At 37.8% G+C, this 24,642-nt stretch overlaps 1 protein-coding gene across 2 annotated transcripts in view; it reads right to left on the bottom strand.

The window, feature by feature from the left end:
• The window catches only part of Nubpl (NUBP iron-sulfur cluster assembly factor, mitochondrial), a 115,180-nt gene extending 96,559 nt beyond the window's left edge, over nt 1-18,621 (bottom strand). For both annotated transcript variants that reach the window (XM_090414921.1, XM_090414920.1), the window contains exon 1: nt 18,555-18,621. The gene's annotated coding sequence lies outside the window, so the exon portion shown is untranslated. The remainder of the gene's footprint in view (nt 1-18,554) is intronic.
• Nucleotides 18,622-24,642: the final 6,021 nt, after the last annotated feature.

Genomic DNA, 24,642 nt, shown 5'->3' on the forward strand with positions numbered 1-24,642 from the left:
TATGTACCTGGCAGTAAGGAGTGATGGCGGATTCAACTGCAATTACAAATAGCATGTCACCGAGTCCTCCGCCATTTATGAACTCTATTATGCACAACATAATAAAGGACTTTGTGGTATGCAGTGATTGTGGCATGTATGCTTCGCAGGAGTTGAATATGTGGCAGGTGAGAGAAAGGGGGAGCACGTATATGCGCAAAATGCAGACAATGGGAGGAAATTAATGAATTAAATATATTGATAACCGACCTAGTTGCTTCAGGGATGGAAAATGAATGTCGAGAGACGAGTAGTAATGTGATAGGAGAGAATGACAAGCAAAGTATGAATGAGAAAAGAGTTGGGAGTGTGGAAGGTTTGAATGACTGTGAAGTTTATGGAGATGGTTTTGATTGGGTAAATGAATGGCGAGTAAGAGTGACTAACTTGCAGAGAGGGACAGATGAGCTAAGAGAGGAGAATGTCTTGTGAACGAGATGAGAAATATGAAAGATGAGATTAGGAGAATGGAAGAGATGTATGCAAGGCGAATCAGAGTAGGAGTGAGAGAAAGTATTGGGAATGATAGAAGAGGAGAGAATAGAAGCAGTAGGAGGGAGGGAATGAGAGAGGGGTTTGGGAATGATAGAATAGGAGAGTATAGAAACAGTAGAAGACAGGGAATGACAGAGAGGTATGGGAATGATAGAAGAGGAGAGAAATGGGAACAGTAAAAGATAGAGGTATGGGAATGATAGAAGACGAGAGAATGGAAACAGTAGACGAGAGGGAATGAGAGAGAGTTATGTGAATGATAGAAGAGGAGAGAACAGGATAAGTGGAAGAGAGGGAATGAGAGAGAGGTATGGGAATGATAGAAGAGGAGAGAATGGGAACCGCAGAAGAGAGAGAATGAGAGGGAGTTATGGGAATGATAGAAGAGGAGAGAATAGGATATGAATAGGATAAGTGGAAGAGAGGGAATGAGAGAGAGAGTTATGGGAATGATAGAAGAGGAGAGAATAGGAGATGAATAGGATAAGTGGAAGAGAGGGAATGAGAGAAAGTTATGTGAATGATAGAAGAGGAGAGAATGAGAACATTAGAAGAGAAGGAATGAGAGAGGGTTATGCAAATGAGAGGGAATGAGAGAGTTATGGGAATGAAAAAAGAGGAGAGAATGGAAACAGTAGGAGAGAGGGAATGGTAAGAGGTGTAATGCATGGTGACTCAATGATCCATGGTGTGCAAGATAGGATGCATGAGGAGTGTTTGCCTGGAGGAACAATAGAAAGTGTGGCTATGGCAATTAAGAGGAGTGAAAGGGTGGATGAGATGAGATAATTGTGATGGTAAGAACAAATGACTTGAGAGGTAATGTAAATTGGGCAGCAAGAGATATGAGATTCTTGCTTGAGGTAGTACAAAAGAAGACACAGAGAGGAAAGATGGTGTGCGCGTGTTGCCTAGGTATGATTGTGACGAGCTGAGCAGAAGAGCAGTAATATTGAATAACATAATAGCTAGAATGTGTCAGAAGAGTGGATTGGAATGTGTGGATGCTTGGAGAGTATTTGAGGTATTGTATGAGAGAGACCGCTTACATTTGAATGAGGAAGGACGTAGGCATCTGGAGAGATTGCTGTTATGAACAAGCCAGTGTGTCAATGCAGGGAAATTAGAATGCCAAAGGTGGATGGTAGCAGGGGTGGCCTCTTGTGTGGAAAGGGTACTTGGATGAAGGGGAACAACATCAGGTAGCGCTGAGCCCAGTGGAGTCTAGAGGGGATAATGCTGGGTATAGAAATAGTGGCATTTTTATGCTTTATACTAATGCCAGGAGTACCGGAATAAAGGAGAGGAATTAGTGGCGCTGACAGCATCAGCCTGGCCAAAGATTATTGGGATCACTGAGACATGGTTGACAGAAGAAGATATAATAACAGAAATAGAAGTAGAGGTACAGCATTTTTCGGAAGGATAGAAAGGGAAAGCGTGGTGGTGGAGTACTGCTTATGATAAGTGACGACTTATGTCCTCTAAGAGTGGAGGCTTTGGAAGGCAGTGACACTAATGTCAAACAAACCAAATTTGAAAGCATATGGTGTGAGGTAGAGATAGGAAGATGGGATATTTAGTGGGGTGTTGCTACAAACCAAGGAGCATAGAGGGTAGGGACCAGGAGATGTTTAGACAGTTAAGTTTGGCAAGTGCAAGAAGAATGATTGTTATGGGAGATTTTAACTACAGCAGTATAAATTGTGGAGAGGAAGATGCATGTAGCAATAAGGGAATGGAATTTCTAGAATTCTTGAGGGACAAATGTCTTAGGTAACATGTAATAGAGGGAACAAGAGGTTCAAGATTTTAGATTTGGTCATAGCATCAGAAGAGTTGATAATAACTGAGATGACATCTCTCCCACCAGTTGGAGAGAGTGACCATGTGGTTTTGACTTGGAAGATGAATAGACATGCAGGAGTATCGAAAAGACAGGAACATATGTGGATTTATAAGGCAGGTGATTTATAAGGCAGGATATAATAGTCTTAGGCATCAACTTGGGGAAGTTTCATGGAGAGAGGAATTGGAAGGCTGGGATATCATTAGTGCTTTGGAAATTGTGAAGGAATATTTGTTAGCAGCAATAGTAAGCTATATTTCCACAAGTAAAGAATAGGACACAATTTTGTGTAAAGTGGATGACAAACAATATTAAACAAGGGCTACATGTGAAAAAGTGGCTATGGAAGAGATATAAGGAGACAGGTGAAGAGCAGATGCATGAAGAATATAAGACACAGGCCAGGAGAGTGACTAGTATGGTAAGGAAGGCGAAACTGGAATATGAAAAGAGATTGGCCCTAAGATCCAAAGAAAATCCTAGGGAATTTTTTTAGCTATGTGGCCAGTAGGAGGAGAAATGATTGTGGAAGAATGACATTGTGGGATGTAAATGGGAATAGAGTGACTGATGCAGAGAACATAGTGGAATTGTTCAATGAACACTTTATTGGTGTATTTCATCCTGGAGGAGTAAATTTTAATACTAGAGGGATAGGGCAGGTTCGAGGTTTAGAGGTGCAGGAGGAGAACGTGTTCCGAATACTGAGCACTCTGGATGTCAGTAAAGGTGTGGAACTGGATAGTATTTCACCACGAGTTTTGAGAGAATGTGCTAAGAAACTGACAGCTCTTTTGACCTGACTTTTCAATGAAAGCCTGGCTATGGAAAATGTGCCCAGGGAATGGAAGGAAGGCAAGATAGTGGCATTGCATAAGGGTGGTAGCAGACTGGAAGTGTCTAATTATAGGCCAGTTTGTGTGTCATCGGTAGATGTTTAGATCTTGGAGAAGTTAGTTAGGGCCGTATACAGCATTGGGCAGATGAGGGTAATGTTATCTCTGAGAGTCAACATGGATTTGTGAGGGATGGGGAGGGGGGTGCTCTTGTTTTAGTAATATGCTAGCCGTTTATAATAAAGTTACAAGAGCAGTTGATGAGGGAAAGGCATATACTCCCATTTTCTTGGATTTAGCAAAGGCATTTGACAGGGTGCCACATGATAAGCTGATATTTAAGTTGCAGCACATGGGTCTTGATGTCAGGTTGGTCAACTGGATTCAGGATTGGCTGTCTGGTAGGTATCAGCGAGTTGTGTATGGTGGGGCAGTTTGTAAGGAGGCAGAGGGTTACAGGTGGGGTCCCAAAGGGCTCAGTACTGGGACCTATATTGTTTAACCTTTATATCAATGACATTGTCTGTGGATTGAGGGGGGATATTCAGTTGTTTGCGGTTAATGTGAAGCTGGGAAGGGTTATTAGTAATAGTGCAGATGTGGTAGTCATGCAAGAGGATTTGAATAAGCTAGACAGATGGGCAAATGAATGGGGATGTCTGTTTAATGCAGCAAAATGTAATTTCTTGAGGTTTGGGACATATCGATGGGATGCTGCATACTCTATTGGAGGAGCTATATTGGAGGAAGTAGGGGGAGACAAGAGATCTGGGATTGATGATTGATAGAAACCTGAAATTCAAGGGACATATTGCAAAGGTGGTGAAGGTAACACAGAGGATTTCTGCAATAATGAGAAGGACGCTGACCTGCAGAGATAAAAATTATCATTTCGTTGTATAAGACCCTTATCAGACCACACTTAGACTATTGTTCTCAGATTTGGTCCCAGGATTTGAAGGGGATATATTAACTGTGGAAAGGGTACAGAGGCGGATAACAAAGACAATTTCAGGACTGTACAATGTTAGTTATGAGGATCGGCTGAGGGAATGTGGACTGCAGGGTTTGGTGGATAAAAGAAGGAGAGGTGATATTATTGAGACTTTTAAACTGTTGAGAGGTGGTTACAGGGTTGACACTGGGTAGTTCTTTTGCTTGATTGAACAGGGGGAAGGAATGATGACAAGGGGCCATCCCTGGAAGTTATGCAAGGAAACTGTGAGCAAGAATGCGAGGAGTGGTTTCTTTGCATGGAGGGTAGTTAAACCGTGGAATGCATTGCCTGATAGCGTGGTGAGAGTGAGAACGGTCAATGAGTTTAAGGAGTGGTATGATAGACTTTGTGTTTCCTAGGAGGAACCTACCACGATGAGTCTTGATAGACTTGTGTTTCCTAGGAAGGACCTCCCGCGATGAGTCTTTTGACTCCTTGGAGGCCTAAATAATAATGATAATAATAAACACCGCCTTTCTTCCTCTCATAGTACAAGTCCTCTAATAAGCAATACCTTGCACATGGCAACACCAAATAACCTAATCAAACCAAATCTACACGTTGACAGTACTCACCATAGAACATGCTTGATATTTTACTGCTTATATGAAGAATTTTATGATATTTTATGATATATCATAAATGTTGTTATATGATATTTTACTTATATGATATTTTACTGCTTATATGTCTAAATGAAGACAAATGAATCCCAAAAGATACAAGTCTAAATAAATTTCAGATGGGTACTTCTGGTATTTTTTTTTAATTAACTTTTCTCATGAATAATCTGTTATAAATCAATGTATGTCTGATAACAGTGCACATCAGAATTAAAATAGCCAAGGTAGTTAAAACCATAAACACAGTATCTAGGGTCATTAATTCACAAGTCACTTTATATTTTTTCATGGAGGGCAAAGGAATCAGTGTTGAAATATGGTGTTTAACTTATGAAAAGGACATTTTTATCTTACTTAAATATCCTCAATTAGCAAATTAAATACAAATACATCACAGGCAAGAAAATAATACAAATACCAAAAACAGAATTTTAATAATGCACGTAGTGTTTAAGTGGTAAATGTAACATGTGTCGTGATGATTTTAATACAAATATCAACTAGTTAATAACATAAGTCCATAATATAACATAATAACATAAGTCCCAACTCCCTGAACTCACACTCTTATTATCCTTTCATGTCTTATGGGAATATTCCAAAGGAGTAAAAAGAGAATAAAACTGTTCCATTTCACAAAGATTGAGAATACTGAGGGGCTACAAAATTATAGATCGGTCTGTGTCTGGAGTTGCAGTTAAGATTTTGATGTGAGCTAGGATACAGAATTAGGTTGATAATATTGTTCTCTGTGATGGTCAGCATGGGCTTGTTAAAGGGAAGTCATGCTTTACCAATTCACTGTATTACAATAACGTAATGATTGTATTGGACAAGAGAAATACATTAATATACAGTGGTAAACTTTGATTTCACAAAAAAAAATAAAAATAAAAATAAATAAAAACCTCAGATAAAGTGCCACATGATAAGTTGGTAACTAAATTGGAGCAAACAGGATAGATACCAGATTAATACGTTGGATAGGTGTTTGGATGTCATGTAGGCATCAGCAAGTTGTGAATATGAATGCAACCTCGAGAACAAGCTGACCGACTTGCCAGGAACTTTTGATATGCTTTCTTCTTTTTCTTGACTGCCTCTTTAACTTCCTGAATCCAACATGAAGTACTGATTTTTCTATCCTTGCAGATTACTACCTCACCATATGGCTCTCTGGCTGAATCAGTCAAATGGCCTGGTTGACCTAGTGGTTAGCTTATCTGCTCTCCAGCCAAATTTGCAGGTTCAAATCCCACCATCTGCATGGATGTTTGTGATTGTCTGTGAAAATAATAGTGGTGATGGGGAGTAGATGGCATTGGTGTAGATGATGCTTGTTGGCTGTAGTTGGTAAACTGAGTAGAGACAGAAAGCTGTAGATTTGTAGGTCCCCTTCTCGATGATTCTCTAGAGGTGTTACATAATAATAATAATAATCGTAAAAAAAAAAAAAAGGAGTCACTAGTGGTGTAATGGAGATAAGATCTGAGAATGATGATAAACATAGACTCAAAGTTTACGGATCATATTGCTCAAGGTATGAAATCATCATCTGATTATGGAAATGAGAAGAAATTCAATCAAGGCTTGAGATATTTATACTCGAATACATGAAATATAGTTATATTTGAGATATTGAGAATTTACACAGTTGCTAAGGGATAATTACACGAAACAACATGTTATAGAGAGGAAAAGAGATTTGAGTGTGTTGGATCTGATAACAGCATCTTCTTTCACTACGCGTTATTCCCGCTTCCTATGCAGGGTCTGCATGTTTCTTAGATGCGACTACTTGTTAGTACCACTCCCAATCGACCTGTTGCCTAGTCTGCTACTGTGGGGGGGGGGGTATATTTTTAGCTGTAGAAGTGTATGTTCACAGGGCCGTTTTGTCTGCTTGCGGGATGAACCTACTGCACGTGCCCAAGACCGGATAACTTGGCCTGAGGAAAATCCTCGAGTTCCTCACATCTTCGATGGGAATCAAACCTGGGACACTCCATCCCCAGGCATACGGTTGTGAAGAGCAAAGCCACTAGGCTAATCCAGGCCTCCATGGAGTCAAAAGACTCATCATGGAACGTCGTTTTTAGGAAACACAAAGTTTATCATACCACTCCTTAAACCCATTGACCGTTCCTGCTCTAACCACTCTCTCAGGCAATGCATTCCACAGTTCAACCACATTCCATGCAAAAATATCACTCCTCACCCTCTTACTCACAGCCTCCTTTCATAACTTCCAGGGATGGCCCATTGTCATCAATCCTTCCTGCTTTTCGACCAAGCGAAAGAACTCCCCAATGTCTAACCTGTAATGCCTCTTAACAGTTTAAAAGTCTCGATCATATCAGCTCTCGTCTTCCATCCACCAAGCTCTGCAGTAAACATTCCCTCAGTTGATCCTCATAACTGACATTGTAGAGTCCTGAAACCATCTTGGGGTGCTTAAGGATCAAAGCTGTATAACTGAGAGAAGACCTCCACATAGCCTTTAAAGGAATGCGGAGAACTGACCAGGGCTTCTGACCTAAGGTCCAATCCTCACCTTCTCGTGGTGCACCCTGTTGGATATCTACCTGGATACTGAACGAACGAGGATGGGCTGGCAATTTGGGATTTAGCCGACCAAATTGTAATTCTTATTGCCTTAAACCAAATTACAAAATGATGGTACAACATCACAAAATTTCATGCCGGCTGGGGCATCACCCGGTTAAACAAGGCCCCCGTTGTTTTCACCAGGGACCAGGGTGAACAGCGAAAAGTCAGCTATTAGAACAAATTAGAAAACAAACCCCAACTCATCATCACCAGAATTAAAGATCGGTACTATCAACATAAGAAGCCTGAATGGCAAAGAACTGGAGCTAGCTGAGAAATTAGATAAGTACCAGATCGACAAAACAGGGGTGACTGAAACAAAAAAGACAAAAACTGGTGAGATCTTTCTGAGCAATGAATACAAAATATTATATTCAGGCAATGCCAATCAAGGAAAAGAAAGCGTAGCCATTGTATTCAACACTAAATACGAGGCCAATCTTCTTGAATGGCAGGCAGTCTCAAGTAGAGTGATGTGGAGAAATATCAGAATGGGGAACTGGACAATAAGACTTATTTGTGCCTATGGTCCCACAGAGGGTTCTACTAAGGTAGAAGTGGAAGAATTTTTTGAGGATTTAGAGAAAGCATCTGACACAATGAAAAAGGAAAAGTTGGTCCTTGTTGGGGATCTAAATAGCAGAGTAGGAAATGATTGTGAGACATACAAAAATATTTTGAGTAAATTTGGAGAAAAGAGCAAAGCTAATAATAATGGCAACTAACTGTTGGATTTCTGCTCAGGACATGGACTGTTATTACTAACACCATGTTCCAACATAAAAATATGCACAAATTCAAATAAGAAAAATCTCATTGACTATGCTATTGTTGATAGTGATGTTTTCTCCCTTGTGCAAGACACCAGAGTGTACAGAGGATTTGAAATTGGAAGTGATCACTATTTAGTCTTGAGCAGGATAAAATTGAATTTGATATTGAAAAGAATGACATGTAAGAAAGTTTTAAAGCGAATAAAAGTTGAGCAGCTCTCAGATGTGAACTGTAGACTAAAATACACAAAGATTATTGAAGAAAAAATGAAAGAGTTTGAGAACAGGAACCAAACTTTAGCGATTCGGTGGCAAGCCTTGAAGAAAACCTTGATTGATTCAGCCACAGAGACATGTGGTGAGGTTCTCTGCAAGGAGATAGAAAAATCAGAACTCAATGGTGGACACAGGAAGTTAAAGAGGCAGTAAAGGAAAAGAAGAAAGCATATCAAAAGTTCCTGGCAAATAAGTCAGCTTGTGCTCTTAAAAATACGGAGACAAATGTAAGAAAGCTAAACAGTGTGTAAAACTAGCTAAACAAAAGTCATGGGAGGACTTTGGCAAGAATATAGAAAATAAATATCAAGAGGGTGGCAAAATATTCTGGAGGTTGTTGAAGAAGCTTAGGAATGGAGTAAAGAGTGCTTAAAAGGATTTAGAGATGATAAAGGTGACATGAAAAAGGGAGAAAAAGATATCCTTGAAGTATGGAGTAATTACTTTGAAAAACTGCTAAATGAAACAAGCAGTGATATCATAGTGGTAAAAAACACTGATCAGGCATGCAGTCAGGAATACATATCCATACTTGAAGCCATCAAAGGCTTGAAATGTGGAAAGGCAGCAGGAGTAGATGATATTCGACCAGAAATGTTGAGAAGGCCTGGACAGAGGGGCGAATTCCTGATGATTGGAGTAGAGCTCTCATAGTACCCATATATAAAAAGGGAAATAAAACTGAATGTGAGAATTACAGAGGTATTTCCCTACTGAGTGTTCCTGGCAAGATCTATGCAAGTATACTTGAGAAACGGTTGAGAAGAATTGCTTGGTGAAGAACAAGCTGGATTCAGGCCAAATAGAGGCTGTCAGGATCAGATCTTCACTTTATGACAAATAGTTGAGAAAGAATGGGAATATAACAAAGATCTGTATTTAAGTTTTGTTGATCTAGAAAAGGCATATGACAAGGTGCCAAGAGAGAAGCTATTCAATATGCTACAGTTATATGGTGTCAACGTAGCATTATATCAAGCAATACTTAGTCTTTATTTGAGTTGTAAGTCAACAGTTAGAATTGAAGGAAGTACAGGGAGATGGTTTAATGTTAAATCTGGTGTGAGACAAGGATGCACATTATCCCCTTTGCTATTCATTATCTATATAGATCACATTATGAAGGAAAGTGGAATTAAACATGATATGAGAATTGGAGATGTTAATGTCAGCTCTTTGTTTTATGTGGACGATGTTATACTTCTAAATAAATCCGCTACAAGTTTGCAAGATTCCCTGACTAAATTGAATAACTGTTGTAATAGATATAATATGAAGGTCAGCAATAAAAACACAAAGACGATGAAAATAGGCAGAATCGTTGAAAATGTCAACTGCATTGTGAATGAAGAGCCTGTGGAACAAGTAAAACAATTCACCTACTTAGGCATGATTTATAGTGAAGATGGTAAATTAAATATGGAAATAGACAACAGAATCAATAAAGCTGGTATAGTAGGAAGTCAAATGAATAAATTCATATGGAATAAGAGAGAAATTAGCCGGAACACTAAATTAGCTGTATACAAGACAGTGTTCAAACCAGTTTTAACTTATGAATCTGAAAGCTGGGTCAGAAGTAAAACACTTGACCAAAGACTAGAGACCGCAGGTATGAGAGTCCTAAGAAAGATTAGAGGTATGGACAGATGGCATCAATGGCAATATCATATTAAAAACGAGTATATTAGGAAAGAACTTGACATTGTCAGCATCCAGGAATGCGTAAGCTGAGCTAATCTCAGGTGGTATGGTCATTTAAACAGAATGGACGAGGAAAGATTGGCAAATCAAATGTTCTCTGCCAGGTTGGCAGGAAAACGACCCAGAGGAAGACCAAGATATAGACGGATTGATACAGTACAAAGTACCTTAGACAACAGAAATATAAGATCTGATAATATTGGAGTAAAGTGATAAAATTATCAGATCAACAGAAAAATAAGATCTGATAATATTGGAGGGGGTGCTTAAGGGTCAAAGCTGTATAACTGAGAGGAGACCTCCACATAGCCTTTAAAGGAATGCGGAGAACCGACCAGGGCTTCTGACATAATGTCCAATCCTCACCTTCTCGTGGTGCACCCTGTTGGGTATCTACTTTGATACTGAACGAACGAGGATGGGCTCGCAATTTGGGATTTAGCCGACCAAATTGTATTCTTATTGGTTAAACCAAAATAAAAAATGATGGTACAACATGACAAAATTTCATGCCGGCTGGGGCGTCGCCCGGTTAAACAAGGCCCCCGTTGTTTTCGCCAGGGAACCAGGGCGAACAGCGAAAAGTCAGCTACTGGAACAAATCTGAAAATATACCCCAACTCAACATCACCAGAGTTAAAGATCGGTATACTATCAACATAAGAAGCCTGAATGGCAAAGAAATGGAGCTAGCTGAGGAATTAGATAAGTACCAGATCGACATAATAGGGGTGACTGAAACAAAAAAGACCAAAACTGGTGAGATCTTTCTGAGCAATAAATACAAACTGTTATATTCAGGCAATGACAATAAAGGAAAAGAAGGAGTAGCCATAGTATTCAACACAAAATACGAGGCTAATCTTCTTGAATGGCAGTCAGTCTCAAGTAGAGTAATGTGGGCAAATATGAGAATGGGGAACTGGACAATGAGACTTATTTGTGCTTATGGTCCCACAGAAAGCTCTACTAAGGTAGAAGTAGAGGAATTTTTTGAGGCTCTAGAGAAAGCTTCTGACACAATGAAAAAGGAAAAGTTGGTCCTTGTTGGGGATCTAAATAGTAGAGTAGGAAATGATTGTCAGACATACAAAAATATTTTGGGAAAATTTGGAGAAAAGAGCAAAGCTAATAATAATGGCAAATATCTGTTGGATTTCTGCTCAGGACATGGACTGGTTATTACTAACACCATGTTCCAACATAAAAATGTGCACAAATTCACATGGAGACAAGAGGCTAGGAATAAGAAAAGTCTCATTGACTATGTTATTGTTGATAGTGATGTTTTCTCGCTGGTGCAGGACACCAGAGTGTACAGAAGATTTGAAATTGGAAGTGATCACTATTTAGTCCTGAGCAGGATAAAATTGAATTTCATATTGAAAAGAATAACATGTAAAAAAGTTTTAAAGCGAATAAAAGTTGAGCAGCTCTCAGATGTGAACTGTAGACTAAAATATAGAAATATTATTGAAAAGAAAATGAAAGAGTTTGAGAACAGGAATCAAACCTTGGAGATTCAGTGGCAAACTCTGAAGGAAACATTGATTGATTCTGCCAGAGAGGCATGTGGTGAGGTTGTGTGCAAGGATAAAAAAATCAGAACTCCCTGGTGGACACAGGAAGTTAAAGAGGCAGTGAAGGAAAAGAAGAAAGCATATCAAAAGTTCCTGGCAAATAAGTCAGCTTTTACTCTTACAGAATACAGAGACAAATGTAAGAAAGCTAAACAGTGTGTAAAACTAGCTAAACAAAAGTCATGGGAGGACTTTGGCAAGAATATAGAAAATAAATATCAAGAAGGTGGCAAAATATTCTGGAGGTTGTTGAAGAAGCTTAGGAATGGAGGAAAGAGTGCTGTAAAAGGAATTAGAGATGATAAAGGTGAAATGAAAACAGGAGAAAAAGATATCCTTGAAGTATGGAGTAATTACTTTGAAAAACTGCTAAATGAAACAAGCAGTGATGACAGCACAGTGATAAAAAACACTGACCAGGCATGTAGTCAGGAATACATATCCATACTTGAAGTAGAAAAAGCCATCAAAGGCTTGAAATGTGGAAAGGCAGCAGGAGTAGATGATATTCGACCAGAAATGCTGAAGTATGGTGGTATAAGAGTCTTACAGTGGCTGCACTGCATAGTTCAGAAAGCCTGGACAGAGGGACGAATTCCCGATGATTGGAGTAGAGCTCTCATAGTACCCATATATAAAAAGGGAAATAAAACTGAATGTGAGAATTACAGAGGTATTTCCTTACGGAGTGTTCCTGGCAAGATCTATGCAAGTATACTTGAGAAACGGTTGAGAAGAATTGTGGAAGAAAAGCTTGGTGAAGAACAAGCTGGATTCAGGCCAAATAGAGGCTGTCAGGATCAGATCTTCACTTTACGACAAATAGTCGAGAAAGCATGGGAATATAACAGAGATCTGTATTTAAGTTTTGTCGATTTGGAAAAGGCATATGACAAGGTTAGAAGAGAGAAGCTATTCAATATTCTACAGTTAAATGGTGTCAACGTAGCATTATATCAAGCAATACTTAGTCTTTATTTGAGTTGTAAGTCAACAGTTAGAATTGAAGGAAGTACAGGAAGATGGTTTAATGTTAAATCTGGTGTGAGACAAGGATGTACATTATCCCCTCTGTTATTCATTATCTATATGGATCACATTATGAAGGAATGTGGTATTAAACCTGATATCAAAATTGGAGATGTTAATGTCAGCTCTTTGCTTTATGCGGATGATGTTATACTTCTAAATAAATCCACTACAAGTCTGCAAGATTCTCTGACTAAATTGAATAGCTGTTGTAATAGATATGGTATGAAGGTCAGCAATAAAAAGACAAAGACAATGGAAATAGGCAGAATCATTGAAAATGTCAACTGTGTTGTGAATGGAGAACCGGTGGAACAAGTAAAACATTTCAGCTACTTAGGCACAATTTTTACTGAAGATGTTAAACTAAATATAGAAATAGACAACAGAATCAGCAAAGTTGGTATCGTGGGAAGTCAATTGAATAAATTCATATGGAATAAGAAAGAAATTAGTCGGAACACTAAATTAGCTGTATACAGACTGTGTTCAAACCAATTTTAACTTATGGATCTGAGAGCTGGGTCAGAAGTAAAACACTTGACCAAAGACTAGAGACCACAGATATGAGAGTCCTGAGAAAGATTAGAGGTGTGAACAGATGGCATCAATGGCAATATCATATTAAAAATGAGGATATTAGGAAAGAACTTGACATTGTCAGCATCCAGGAATGCATTAGCAGAGCTAATCTCAGATGGTATGGTCACTTAAATAGAATGGGAGAGGAAAGATTAGCAAAACAAGTGTTCTCTGCCAGGTTGGCAGGAAAACGACCCAGAGGAAGACCAAGATATAGGTGGATTGATACGGTACAAAGTGCCTTAGACGATAGAAATATAAGATCTGATAATGTTGGAGTCTTGACAAGTAACAGACTGATTTGGAGGAAAATTGTAGATAGGAAGTTAGTAATGATGTAATTTTTTCATGTAGTACTGTCATATCCTGTACACCCCTTGAGGGTACATGGCAGGAATTTGATGATGATGATGATAATATTGGAGTCTTGACAAGTAACAGACTGATCTGGAGGAAAATTGTAGATAGGAAGTTAGTAATGATGTAAATTTTTCATGTAGTACTATCATATCCTGTACACCCCTTGAGGGTACATAGCAGGAATTTTATGATGACGATGAAACCATCTTTGTAAGCTGCCTCTGTACTGTTTCCACAGTTAATTTATCCCCTTCAAATCCTGGGAACCAAACCTGAGAACAATAGTTTAAGTGTGGTCTGATCAGGATCTTATACAACGGAATGATAACACTTTTATCTGCAAGTCAGCATCCTTCTCAGCAGCAATCCTCTGGGTTATCTTCATCACCTTTGCAATATGCTCCCTGAATTTCAGTTTTCTATCAATCATCACCCCCAGATCTTTTGTCTCCCCCTACTTCTTCCAGTATAGCTTCTCTAATGGAGCATGCATCCTCCCATCGATATATATCCATATATCTACACACTCTGGGAAATTTGCCAAACATGTGGAATTCTCGGTGGGGAAAAAATAAATAAAAAAGGTTTATGTTGAACTATAAAGCTGGTAAGTATGGCAGACTTAGGAGTCGTGTTGGGACAGTGGCATGGTTGGATAAGCTACAAAGAAAGAATGTCAGCAATACATGGGAAGTGGTCAGAGATTGTTTGAGAGAAGCAGCAGCAGACTTCATACCCAAGGTCAAACCAAGTGGGAATTAAGTAGATGAGTAGAAATATAAAGCAAGAGCTGCAAAAAATGAAAACACTGTGGAGAGAACATAAAGAAAAAGGTTATCAGCATACTCGTGAGTGGTACAAAGTGCAAGCAAGAAGAGTGGCTAGTTTGGTAAGAAAGGCCAAATCAGATAATCAGAGAAAATTATCTAACCAGGCCAAAGTAAACCCAAAAGAGTTTTTTCATTATGTAGCAAGTAAAAAGAAAAATTACTATGGTATGATGAATTTAAACAATGCTGATGGTAGAAAGGTGACAAAGGCAAAAGAAATAACTAAGTTGCTGAGTGATCATTTTGAAAAGGTGTATCACCTAGGTGGTGATTTTGTAGATGCTGATGTGACAAAGATGCATATCTCTATCGAAGAGATGCAATCAAAATTGAGGTAAATAAAGATAAGGTGTTCAGCATGTTGAAATATATGAACATGAACACAGCAGTCGGACTGGATGGCATGTCAGCCAGTGCACATCATGAATGCACAAAAGAATTGGTATTGTCTCTTATGAAGTAGTTCAATCAAAGTCTCAGCTCTGGCAGGGAAGTGGAAAGAGAAGAAGATCGCTTCATTGCATAAAGATGGCTTCAAGACAGGATGTCAAACTACAGACAAATTATTATTATTACACCCTCCATGGAGTAGACAGACTCTTGGTTAAAGGTATCATCCAACACTGAGTGGATAGGCATGCAATACTCTATAATGAGTGGCACAACTTTGTAAAAGGTAGGTCCTGTCTAAGTAATTTATCATCATCATCATCAAATGCCTGATATGTACCCTCTAGGGATGTACAGGACATAATAGTACTACATGAAAAACTTACACCATTACTAACTTCCTATCTACAATTTTCCTCCAAATCAATCTGTTACCTGTCCACCTATACCTTGGTCTTCTTCTGGGTTGTTTTCCTGCCAACCTGGCAGAGAACACTTGTTTTCCTAATCTTTCCTCTCCGATTCTGTTTAGTGACCATACAATCTGAGATTAGCTCTGCTAACACAGGATATTAGTTCGGCTAATATCCTCGTTCTTAATATGATATTGCCCTTGATGCCATTTATTCACACTTCTAATCTTTCTCAGGACTCTCACATCTGTGGTCTCTGTATTTTATTTCTAACCCAGCTCTCAGATCCATAAGTTAAAATTGGTTTGAACACTGTCTTGTATACAGCTAATTTAGTGTTCCGACTAATTTCGCTCTTATTCCATATAAATTTATTCAATTGACTTCCCACCATACCAGCCTTGTTGATTCTGTTGTCTATTTCCATATTTAATTTACCATCTTCACTAAAAATCGCACCAAGTAGCTGAAATGTTTTACTTGTTCTATAGGTTCTCCATTTACAATGCAGTTGATATTTTCAGTGCTTCTGCCTATTTTCATTGTCTTTGTCTTGCTATTGTAAATTTTCATACCAAATTTATTACAACAGTTATTCAATTTATTCAGGGAATCTTGCAGATTTGTAGTGGATTTATTTAGAAGTATAACATCGTCTGCATAAAGTAAAGAGCTGAGATTAACATATCCAATTTTGATATCAGGTTTAATACCACTTTCCTTCATAATATGATCCATGTAGATAATGAATAACAGAGGGGATAATGTACATTCTTGTCTGACAACAGATTTAACATTAAACCATCTTCTTATACTATTTTCAATTCTAATTGCTGACTTATAACTCAAATAAAGACTAAGTATTGCTTGGTATAATGCCCCACTGAGACCAAAAACTGTAGCATTTTGAATAGCTTTCTCTTGACACCTAGTCATATGCCTTTTCTAGATCTACAAACTTATCTATAACAGATCTTTGTTATATTCCATAATTTTTTCGTGGGAAGTAATTTATTTATATTTCATAATAAAGTGAGCAGAAATGGATAAAGGAAATGTCTACACCACAATATTTCTAGAGTTTGCAAAGGCATTTGACAGAATACCACATGGAAAACTATTAAAAAAGTTACTGGAAATGGATATGATGCCAGTAACATGGATGTGTGTGTGTGTGGGGGGGGGGGGGGCTGACAAACAGACACTAAAGAGTAACGTAAGGTGGAGTGGAATTTAGGAGAAAGAGAAGAAACACAATATTGCTGGACTTTGCAAAGGCATTTGACCGAATACCACATGGAAAACTATTACAAAATTTGGAGCAAATGGGAATGGATATGAAGCTAGTAACATGGTTTGGGGGGGGGAGGAGTTGACGAACAGTGTAATCTAGGAAAATGAGGGTGACAAGTGGAGTACTTCAGGGTTCAGGGTACTAAGATTACTACTCTTTAATTTGTATATCAATGATACAAGGTGGAGGAATTTTTTGAGGCTTTAGAGAAAGCAACTGACACAATGAAAAATAAAAAGTTGGTCCTTGTTGGGGATCTAAATAGCAGAGTAGGAAATGATTGTCAGACATACAAAAATATTTTGGGAAAATTTGGAAAAAATAGCAAAGCTAATAATAATGACAAATATCTGTTGGATTTCTGCTCAGGACATGGACTGGTTATTACTAACACAATGTTCCTACATAAAAATATGCACTAATCCACATGGAGAGAAGAGGCAAGGAAAAAGAAAATCTCCCTGGTGCAGGACACTAGAGTGTACAGAGGATTTGAAATTGGAAGTGATCACCACTTAATCTTGAGCAGGATAAAATTGAATTTCATATTGAAAAGAAAACATGTAAGAAAGTTTTAAAGCGAATAAAAGTTGAGCAGCTCTCAGATGTGAACTGTAGATTAAAATACACAAACATTACTTGAGAAAAAATGAAAGATTTTGATAATACAAACCAAACTTTAGAGATTAAAGTTGGTCGATTGGTATAGCCTCTGCTACTAATGGCTCGCAAAAAAAAGTTAAGCAAGATTGAGTGCATGAGTGCAGTTAGTAGGTAGTTGGAAGGGGATCAATCATTCGATGTTGTTGGCACACTCTCCCTCGATGAGTCTTTGAACTCTCTGGAGGTGCCACATAATATTAATAATAATAAAAAAAAGCCCTGAAGAAAACATTGATTGATGCAGCCAGAGAGACTATCAATCAGCTACATCTTGACTGCTGTCACAGATTTGGTCGCTTAGATTTCTTAGGGTCTAGGAGGTGGTAGAGAAGTTTCAGAGAGGGGTACCTAAGCTAGTCACTGGTCTGTGGAATGCTCTCTATAAGGAGCAGCTGAAGGTTTGGAGGTTACAAAGTTTAGTTGATAGCAGAAAAGAGGAGACATGAGAGAAACTTTTAAGATATTAGAGAGAATTTATAAAACTGACGAAAAGGAAAATTTTCAATATATAATAACTAGGGGCCATCCGTGGAAGTTGTGTAAAAGCATGGTTAGTAGTGTTGTATGGACCAGATATTTAGCATGGAAAGCAGTGAATGAGTTCAAGCAAAGTTATGATAGGTGTTGTGTGTATAATAGTTAGTTTGGATCTCTAACAATGAGTCTGTGGACTCCATAGTGGATTCTTCCATCAATGGAAGAAGACTATGGTAGAATAAGGTACCAACCCTGGAAATTGTGTAAGGAGAGTGGAGTGTGTTGCCTGATGGTATGCATGTTGAGTGAACAAACACTGAATGAATTTAAGGCATGGTTTGATGAGTTTTGTGTGAAAGTTGGGACCCTTACACAATGAAGCTTTTGACGCCATGCAGTCTAAAACAGCTCTTTCCTTCAATTATAAATGTACATGTCGGAGTGGGGCTGATTTTTTGACAACGCAGATAAAGTTTTTATCCAGTTCTATAATAAGAAGTGTACTACCTAGCTTAACACAATAATTTTAATATCGTCTGAAGAACAGACACGAAAGCGGTAACCCCAGATGATTTTAAAAGCATGTATTACGAAAATTCTCGCGTGAATATTAAATAACGATATTTTTCAATAAGTTCTTACATTATTTAAAAGCACTGTTCGTGTGAAAATTAGGTAACATTATTCATGAAATGGTGAAGTATGTTATGAAATGTACATTTAGAATTTATTACCTGTAAATATTACTTTAAACCGTAGAAACTACCACAAAACACTAAAACTTAGCGCTAAAATTTCAACATGTTTATTTTCATTCGTCAGATGGCAGGAACTGTCATATTTATAGGAATATGATTTTCCGCAATACTTTGAAAAATTAGGCCAAAATCCTGGACAAGCATGATAATGACTTTGAAAAATATTCATTTTAATAAATAATTTTCGACGAACCAATCGCGTTCATTAATCAGCTGTTATCTTAATTTAGTAACAAGAAAAATTTATGCTACGGTGTCCATGATGTCTCTGTGTTGCCAGAAAAAAAATATTTTCAGATGTCAGAATGTCTCACATAACATAAATGATTCCAAACATCGAATTATTAAAATGAAAAGTTTATTAACGCTATTACTTCTAGAGAGAGAGAAAGATGCTGTGTTCACTGTAGTTGTTTACTTAGCATTCCATAGTTGTAAATTGTCTCTCTCTCCTCTCTCTACTCTTCCATCAAACGCCTGTTTGATTCCCCAAACCGTAGGCGGAGATCCTTTAGCTCTACCTTGTTGAAGAGAAGAGTAGAGTAGCAGCCAGTCTCCATCCGTCAGTCTTCTCAGATAGCGAGTTCACGCAATCAGTGAATCAAGTCTTTTCAGGAGAGAGAGCGAGAGAGAGAGAGTACGATAGACGCCATCATGTGGCCCGACATTCTTATTATTGCCTGTAATAGTGTGATATTTGCATATTCAAATTTCTGTAACTATTGAAGTGACTCGAGTTAAGTTTCTGTAATAAAAACTACAGAGAACTGTAATGAAAATAAATAATTAACTGACTAAATTTACACGCCGATGTGTTTGCCAGCTTGAGCTGAATATATTAAAGGCACTTTAAGACTGACAATGAAATATGACTCCAACACTCTCTCGGCAGTATTCCTTTGTGATTATTATCGCAGTCAGTATCGTGGACAGGGTGATGCATAGAGCCAGCCTACCTCACACCGCGACTTAATAAGGGTGCTCGTTCAGCCATATTGCGGTAGACGTCATCGCTACGCAAACATTCCTGTTAGCAGAGCAAGTATAGAAAGAAGTTTTTCCAAGCTTAAACTGATTAAAAATTATTTGCGAACAGCAATGACCCAAGAAAGATCGGTTGATCTTAAGAAGTATCATCACGTTAGCACAAGAATAATATTTTAATATTTCCAAATATTTCAGACTGAAATTAACAGACTATCCTCAGTGGCTTGATAGGAACAGCCTTGACAAGGTGGAATACAAACAATTGATCTTTAAAAAGTAGAACGATCCGCATGATGTTACATTGCTAAGCACTAAAGAGAGGTAAATTTCATCAGAGTGATGAATAAATTATAGGTATCGATTCACAATTTCATACAACAATCTTAATGTATAAATTCAATTAAAGATAACAATAGTCTAATGTAAGAACTAAAAGGTCTTAATTGAAAAAAAAAAAGCAGTATGTTATTCGGATCAAACTTTCCCATATTTATGACAAGGATAGGCAATCATTTCGATTCAAATTAGGAATTTGAAGTAAGACCTCATCACTCTCTTTGAATAGGCGTTCGAATTTATAGCGACATCTGTGTAGAAGCCGAGTCCTTGACCAAAGAATTTTGTAGCTTCTTTCTATCACATGTTGTGCTAATCCAGACTTATTGGATTTGTTGTGAAGAATGTACGATTGATGTTCTTGTATTCTTTTTTCTATAGAGCGTCCAGTTTGTCCAAAGTAGTATGACAGATTGCAGTTACAAGGAACTTGATATACACCAGGCAGCGACATAGTTTAAGTTTTTTTGGAGAAGCCATTTAATTTCTTGTGATGTTTGATAGTTAAAAGTGCTTTCTGTAATTTTGGGGAGTTGAGCAATTAGTTCTAGCTCGTGGAATTAAACATTTTATGATTCCTGTTTATGATTCATGTCACAACTATCTCTCAAGAATAGAATTGGTTGATCTAGCAACTATATCGACAGAGGCAGACATAGCTTATAATTTCATTTTAGAAGAGCTTATAAACAATTTTATTGTGCGATATCCCCGTAGAGCAAACATTTAATTAACATTATTATGTAAATGTATATGAGTGATAATATTTCTGAATAAATATTTTGAGATTTATGCAGCTTTATATGTAAATTATTTTTTGACCATTAATTTTTGGATTTTGTATTTAGGATTGTCTTGATGATAATCCTGGACTTGGTAAGTACACATTTATGATTTTCAGTTAATTTAATATTGTCTTCTATGTAGATTTACTTGCATTTGTTTTCCTTAATATCTCATTCTCCATCAATTAGGTCCATTCCTTTTGCTGTCAACTCATCCATAAAGGGAATTCTGAATGGTCTGATCAGGGACCAACTTGCTTGAGATTGAACTGCCCACTCAGTCTCCAAAAGTTAGATAGGACTAAATGGCCTCGCCTACTCCCCGTATACGGGAATAAAAAGGCGTTAGCTGATTTTTTTTTTATTATGTAATCATTTTGCATTAATGTTTCTCTTGTAATAAAAACAAAATAGCAATCGGAGATTTCCTTATATTTTTGTCTTATAATTCATCAGGGGCGATATTTAATTGTTTGCCTCAGGGCGCGATCTAATCTGGCGACGGCCCTGACCGCAGTATAGGGTTACATCACTCTAACTTTACACAAAATTTGTGAATGGTTACACTTACACCATCAGTTCTATTGCAGTTCACTGAATTCTGCAGACCTGCTTCAGAAACAGATTCTATAATTTGTATTGGGATCTGTGTAGTTGCCTGACCTTTTTACACTTCATCAAATGGTGATCTTCCAAGGCGTATTGTGCTAGTCCTCTTTTATGCTGCAAATACCAAGTATATTTATATTTTTTCTTAACAAGATGGTCCGTCTTGTATGTTTAAAATACTAAATCCCACACTGACAGGAGATATTGTTACCACACTGTTAAAACACATGGAAGGAGAGAGGATCCTGGTGGTTTTAAATTTATCTCAGGAAGAAAAATACTTTTCCAGAAGTTTATAGAAGTTTAATGAACAAAGTAAATCCTCATATTTCAACAGCTCTCAGTTCATAATGGGAGGGTCATCTTTTTGTTATGAGACCGATAGTGAACTGAGAGTCGAGTCGCCGATCTAAAGTTTAGTTTGTAATGGGTGATTACCAATTATTAGAAGTGATTGAGTTAGAAGGAGAACAATTTTCATCAGAAAGCTTTTTCATGATTCACGTTTGTTTTTAATTAATATGATTTAGGTCTAGTTTTCAATAACATTTATTTCAAAATCTTAAATAAAAATCCCATAATGCATTTTTATCCACAAAGAGATTAATGGAGGACCATTAGCCTAAACTAACCATTTGAAAACTAGTAAGCAGCCACTCTCCATTCCTTAAGTTTTGAATTGTAGGAAGCATAGTGTAAATTATGTCTTTTCTTAACTTTATCTTATTCTGGCTTGCTTATCTGCGATCTTACTTAAACTTATTCTTGTCCCCCCCCTTTTTTTTTCTGTTGTTAGTTAGACCTCGAATCGCCTGTGTAGCTCAGTAGAAGTGGTGTTTGCATTTCACAGCGCTTGAACGCACGAAGAAAGGATTTAGTGGTTCAAATCTAGTTGCCGACTAGAGGAACTTTTTTCTAAGCCTTTTTTCGGCCGGTTCCCGAGTTAGTCGATCTCTGGCACGGATTAGCGGGTTTTTTCTCCCGGAAACTCGGGTTTTTCGTCCCGTAAACTCAAGAAAATCGACCGTAGAACCCACACTATTTTTAGACATTAAATACGAGTGTTAGGGTTAGGGACCACGAGATGGCGGCACTAACTTGCCGCCTTCTTCACTGCGTACCGATGAATCAGTGATAGACTTGGGCCAGCTATCTCTCTGAATGGCTACCAGTAGAGATTGAACTGTCCACTCAGTCTCCAAAAAGTTAGATAGGGTAAACTGCCCCGCCTACTCCCTATACGGGAACAACATTGGCGTTAGCTGATTTTTTTTTTTTTTAGTTAGACCTCGTGTTGTAAGTCTATCTAACGTAACAGTCCCTGAGCAATCGCGCAATGTCAATTAATAAATTTATTTATTCGTAACGACTGCGTCACTTAATTGATCTTTTTATGTTTGAAAGTCAGGGCGAGAAGATGACAAAAGTTAAGTTAATACCTCTACACAATATCTTTATATGCAAGTCGTGGCTCGTTACTATATTCTATTTCCGCAGGCTCGTTAATATTTTCGGGACAGTGCATTGGCTAAGAAGTAAGAACGAGGTAGTTACAAAACAAACACATATTTATTATCAAACTAAAAGATGTGATACAGAGCACATAAAAGTTAATTAAAGATTAACTTAATCAAAAGTTAATTTGATTAAGTTAATTTAACACACAAATTTACTTGCTATCTGAGCAACAGAAACTATAGTGCTTCCACTAGCAGAAATTAACTTAAAAAAATCAGCTAACGCCTTTTCATTCGCGTATAGGGAGTAGGCGAGACCGTTTAGCCTTATCTAACTTTTGGAGACTGAGTGGGCAGTTCAATCTCCACTGGCAGCCAATCACAGATAGCTGGCCCAAGGCTATCACTAATTAAGCGGCACGCAGTGAAGAGAGATGGCTCAACAAGTGCCGCTATCTCGTGGTCCCTTATCCTAACACAATATATTTTTTAATGTCTGAAATAATGTGGATTCTACGGTCGATTTTCTTGAGTTTACAGGACGAAAAACCCGGTTTTCCGGGGGAAAAAAACCCGCTTGCCCGTGCCAGAGATCGACTAACTCGGGAAAAATCGAAAAAATCGATCGAAAAAAAGACTTGGAAAAAGTTCCTCTAATCGACGACTAGATTTGAAACAAAGTCTTCCTTCGTGCGGTCGAGCGCTGTGGTGTGCAAACGCCACATCCACTGAGCTACAGAGGCTCTGCTCTTAATCACCTATAAGATTAACTTAATCAAAAACACTTTAACACACAAATTTACTTGCTATCATAGCAGCAGAAACTATAGTGCTTTCACTATCAGAAAAACCCTGGTTTGCTTTGATATAAAAGTGTCTTTTATGACACAACTTGGCTTACAAGTTTGCACTAGTATTCCAGGAGGGATTACATTCAACTTTCTTCCAATATATTCAAAACTTAAATGACACTAATTCAGACACTATCACAATCAGTCTGTGAATTAGACATACTTAACAATACATAATTTTCCATTATTTCACATTCACTTTTCCAGCTAGTTAACAAGTAAAAAAAAAAAAAAAAAAAATCACATAACGCCTTTTTATTCCCGTATATTGGGAGTTTGCGAGGCCGCTTAGCCCTATCTAACTTCTCTTAATCCTGTACGATTTCGAATTACATAAACATAACATACTACAACAAATTAATGGCTTATTTGCTAACAATCTCGAGAGGGGAAGTCGGACATACATTTCGTTATACACATTGGAACTAGAACGTACCTCGTCCGGTCGATCCTCGGTTGCGGGAAGGAGCTCGCGCAAACTTCGTAGGTGAAGAGCCAATGACCAAAAAGCCCTTAACTGCTGCACTTTTATTTTATCTTCAGTCCTTTGTTCTTAATACGGAGTATTCCATGATTAGCCAGAAGCAATGAAAGAACAGACGTCACTGCTGGCCGCCAGACCTTACGATTTTGGTAGTATTCAGCGCTAATCCAGCTTAACTCCTATTAAGCTTTTTCAAACAAGTCTAAAGTGCAGGTGCATTCTAACAGTAATTTATTCTTTTATATTTTTATATCTTACTAAGTAAATTTTTTCTTAAGAAATTCAGACAAAAACAATTGTAAAATATTTAGCAAAAATTCTCAAAAAAAAAATTTCTCGCGAGATTTTACAAGAGATTATGAATCAATCAAAGATTTTCAGGAGGGCAGAAACCTCCTGCAGTTTTGTGGCCCTAAGTCCCAACATTCCTAGTATGGTCTGTAATAATGAGTTTGATTTTTTGTGGTTTGGCTTTAAAAAGCGAGTTTTGTGGAGATAGAAACTGTAGTGGTACATACCAGAGGTCAACTAATTCTGGAACAGTCCAGGAAGGGC

The sequence above is a fragment of the Typopeltis vanoorti genome, chromosome 26, assembly GCF_054136105.1.
Source record: "Typopeltis vanoorti isolate ZY-2024b chromosome 26, IOZ_Tvanoo_1.0, whole genome shotgun sequence".
Lineage (NCBI taxonomy): Eukaryota > Metazoa > Arthropoda > Arachnida > Uropygi > Thelyphonidae > Typopeltis > Typopeltis vanoorti.